General features: G+C 35.6%; 1 protein-coding gene across 1 annotated transcript in view; it reads right to left on the minus strand.

The window, feature by feature from the left end:
* LOC107718199 (caM kinase-like vesicle-associated protein) overlaps positions 1-3659 on the minus strand; it is a 72005-nt gene extending 68346 nt beyond the window's left edge. The window contains exon 1 of the mRNA XM_016525179.1: positions 3441-3659. The gene's annotated coding sequence lies outside the window, so the exon portion shown is untranslated. The remainder of the gene's footprint in view (positions 1-3440) is intronic.
* Between the last annotated feature and the right edge of the window lie 1136 nt (positions 3660-4795).

The raw sequence follows: 4795 nt of genomic DNA on the forward strand, positions 1-4795 counted from the left end.
AGTTTTCTCCTAATCAAGATATTCTCCGCATTGAGCTTCTATATTTCTCTAATATTTTGAATGCATAACACAGCAGTGGCGCATCTCATGGGCTAGACTAACAAAACATTAAAATGCAACAACGTCACTTGCACTCCCTCGCACTCCTAACATTCAAATGCAAATGTTTATTTTAAATTCGGCTAATATTATTATTTTTTATTCACAATCTCCTCATCACAGGCAGGCACATCACTCAATTCAGCATGTGTTCGTGTTTGTGTGCTGTCTGCGTCACTCATAGCACGTGCCTATATCGTGCACTATATTGAAAAATTTTTATATCGTTATCGAAGAAGTCGATAAATATCGATACCGTTTTATCGCCCAGGCCTATGTCAAAAGTTATAATCCATCTCTTGGGGGAAAATAACAGTGGATGACTGTTCTAACAGAAGAAAAGCCAGCAATCTGCAAGAAAAAGATCAAGTGATCTCACTTCATGACCAGTGGATTTAAAGGAATAGTTCACCCAAAAATGAAAATTTGCTGAAATTTTACTCATCCTCAGTCCATCCAAGATCAGTTTATTTCTTCATTGGAACAGATTTGGAGAAATTCAGCATTGCATCACTTGCTCACCTCTGCGGTGAATTGATGCCCTCAGACTTAAGAGTCCAAACAGCTGATAAAAACTTCACAAAAACTCCAGTACACTCCACTACACCAACATCTTGTGAAGCTGTGTGTTTGTCACTTCTGGTCAAAATACCAGTCCATAATCCATAATAACGCTTCATCCAGTGAAAAGGCCATCCACTCTTGTCCTCTCACATCAAAATCCACCAACATATTTGTTAAAACTGTTTATGAACAGTGCTTGATCTGTGCATATTTGTCCAGGGTGTCTACAGATATGAACAAGTTAAATTTAAGACTTTTTAAGACCTTTTTAATACCACCTTATGTGAAATTTAAGACCAAACCTGTGATGGAAATACACATTATATTACATACATATATGTAATATTTAACATGTTTAAATGTAAAAAGAAAACAAAATATCATCGCTGTCAAAAATTCTATTTGTTATTACGATATACAGTGAACTTTTCATATCAGCAGACAATATCCCATACAAAATATTCCCACAAAACCGGTGAAAGCAATATTATGGATAGAGAAATGGTTTGTTAAAAACGTCTTGGTGGACATTATGTTACATTCACCTAATTGATGGACTGGAGTCGTGTGGATTACTTGTGGATAATTGCTATGTTTTTATCAGCTGTTTGGACTCTTATTCTGATGGCACCCATTCACTGCAGAGGATCCACTGGTGAGCAATTGACGTAATTCTACATTCTCAAAATCTGTTCAGGTGAAGAAATAAGCTAATCTACATCTTGGTTGGCCTGAGGGGGAGTAAATGTTCAGCAAATGTTCTATTTGGGGTGAGCAATTCTTTTAATAAATGTGCTCAGTCTGTAAAATACAATTCAAAGGAACATGTAATCTACTTAAAACAATACATTGCTCATTATTCATGTCAAAGAACACTCAATAAGCAGCATGCACAAGCTGAGTGACAAAAGGGGTCAACAGTTTCCCACAAGCACTTGCAAAAGACCACCTGAGACACAGAGACAGACTCCATATGCTCTTAAGAGCTAAACCAACATCTGCACAAATTCTCAAGTCAGAAAAAGAGAATCCTGAAAGCGCTAAACCATGTATGAGTCATTTTTTTTCTTATTACAACCATGCTTACTCTCCTACAACTAACAACGTCATTTCTGATTAGCTTGATATGCCCTGCCAGCAGAGCAGCTCCTGTTATGCATGGGCACAAGAGGGTGCCTGCAAAATGTTGGTGCAACTATCCAAAGGAAGAATGGACAGTTGTTCACATTACTGACTGCAGTTCTCAGTTCATGGTCCAACAGTATGGAAGAGCTAATGTATTGTTAGTAGGAGAAGTAATGCATTGTTCGATTGCTGCCTTTATGATGCCATCCACGTTTCAGCACCACGGACAGCAGCACTATTTGCACAACCCATATGAAGCAGTTAATTTGAGTACTACAAACTTGAAGAAGGCAAGTTATAACCCAGTCCTACCTGGTTTAGTTTATAAGCAGAAAGGACTGGTGGTACATCCCATATAAGTACATGAGGAGGTCTGGTGAATGGCTAATATATACTATCATGTGACAACTCAACATCACTTTTATACAGTCACTGCATATTACATTATGCAAATGAAAATGACAATAATAAAGAATGGATATACAAACACTATTTTATTCTATTTTCTATTAGCATAATGACCTCAAAACCACTAAGTAATATGGGAACTAAATAAAGGCATCATTAAAAGAACTAATGAATACTTGTGAATAATATACCATATATGTTCAGGCAACTACTGAATAAATTGTGGTGAGTTGGTTAAGGAGAAAAATGGGTCAAACACTATAAAATATATTTGTTTTAAAAAATATTGCATAATGCAATTGTTAAAAGTGACAAACTGAATTGGGGGAACGGTATTTTTGTGTCAACAACTGAGCATGCAGCAGGAGAGAAAGATGGGCTACTTTTATGCAAATGAAATCATCATCATAAAGATAAAATGTGATGAAGGTCGACCTTCTCAAAACAAATGAAAATACGCTCTTAAGCACAGATTTTTTTTTGTCTAGTAAGGGTATTATGAATGAATGCATCTATCATTCCCTAATGATGGCTGACAGTGTCACACAACTCTCCTTTCAACAAGTAGTCCAACGTTTATGTCTAGTAAGGGTATTATGAATGAATGCATCTATCATTCCCTAATGATGGCCGACAGTGTCACACAACTCTCCTTTCAACAAGTAGTCCAACGTTTAACAACTACTATTTTGCTCAAATGAGCAACTTCGTGTAAATTAATCTCATCAAAACGTCTAAAAGGCTAAAGACCCACAGATTAAATATAAGATATTATATTACATGACTTTTCAGTAGCATTGTTATTTAATATAAATACATTATACTATATTATTTATCATCTAGAATATTTTTCCATTTTAAGATTACACACACACACACAAAACATTTTGTTTAAAGCAGGACGCATTACATTATAAAGCCTTCCGCAGCAGTGCGTCTTTCATGCAGCACGTCACATCAAATAAATATATAAATAAAGATTAACACATTTCTTAAGTTTAGTGTCTATTTTATATCTATTTTGATATTACTCAGTACTTATGTAATTACAATGCGCTGCAACATGAGTGTAAAGTGTGACCAAACCAGTGAATACTGAGTAACATTCGTCATTGTTCTGCTCTTCAAAGTTATTATTAGTCGAATAAAGCCTACAAAAAGCTTTTCTTCGACGAATATTACGCACTAATCCACTCCACACACTTACGTTCTGTTCAACGCGGTGTCACTAAAGCAAAACTTACTTTTCTAGTCGTGAACAGACGTGAAATGTCCTCGAGTTCTCAGTCCAGAAGTCTTCTGGACAAAATGAACTTCTTTTCGGTGTCCGTTAAGTTTTGACGGCTATTCTCTGCACTGTAACGGTCGCAAAATCCGCGGATGCCTTCCCATCTGTTTCGCGCCGGCGGGTTTTTTCTCAGTAGCGAGAGGGTGATGGAGATGAGCGCGCGCGAACGAGAGAGAAAAAGAGAGGGTGAGAGCAGCGCGCGTGAGAGAAATAATGCACGCTAATGTGATTGGCGTTTCTAGGGGTGTGGCCATCTAATATCATAAGAGCAAATATTAAGAACTTAACGTGTCATTTTAACTTCTCCTGTTGCTGCTTATAAGAAAAAAAATCACTGCACGATACTCGTTTCTTTTAATTAGTTAATGAGGCAAATCACACATTTACAAAAGTGCTCTATAGTGCTGTTTATATGAAATCCAAGGAAAGGAATACCCTATTTTATATCTTTTAAATGTTCAAACGGATAAAAGCAAATAGTTTGTGTAAGAAAATAATATATTTGCATAGAGCATATGAAAGACGATCAACTTCAACATGATCATTCAACAGCACCATCAAGACAAATTATGATTAAGGTATATTAAGGAGTAATAAATATGGAAACACTGTTTTATTCCATTATCAATTAGCCTGATGATCTCAACATCATTAAATAATAACAGCAAAATAATAATGGTTATCATTAACATTATTTATCCAATGCACCATTATGAATAATTAATACTGATGGATATTTCTCCATAAATGTTCAGTACTCAAATGAATGACTGAATACATGGTAGTGGGCTGGTTAAGTATATTGATTGCAAAGTCAAAGAAAAGAAGAGTCAGGCACCAATAAAACACATGCTATTTATAACATAAAACTGGTCTATACAAGTGTCTAATTTGGGGGAAAGGGAATTCACTGTCAACAACTTATAATGCATCATAGGAAAGAATTTGACATATCATCATAAGGAGAAAGTGTGATTAAGGTCTGGCACTTTCAACTTGAAACAAACTAAAAAGTAACTGCATGCAAAGACAAGCCCTTAAGCACATAAATTGCTTGTTTGTCTAACTGGTTTCTTTATGAATGAATGCATGTCATTCCCTAATGATGGTTGTTGAGTTTACATTATGTTTACCACGTTCAGCCAGTCATTATTGGATCAAGATTAAATAATATATACACAAAGGTGTATTATAGAGTCACTTTATGATATAAGATTAAAGGAAACTGTACTACTCATTTCACTGTAAGTTTGAAGTGTTCAGAAGGGCATACTTTGGATCACAATCTTACAGAGACCATTTCATCCTTCT

Source organism: Sinocyclocheilus rhinocerous, unplaced genomic scaffold, assembly GCF_001515625.1.
Source record: "Sinocyclocheilus rhinocerous isolate Xijiao unplaced genomic scaffold, SAMN03320098_v1.1 scaffold1111, whole genome shotgun sequence".
Taxonomy (NCBI): domain Eukaryota; kingdom Metazoa; phylum Chordata; class Actinopteri; order Cypriniformes; family Cyprinidae; genus Sinocyclocheilus; species Sinocyclocheilus rhinocerous.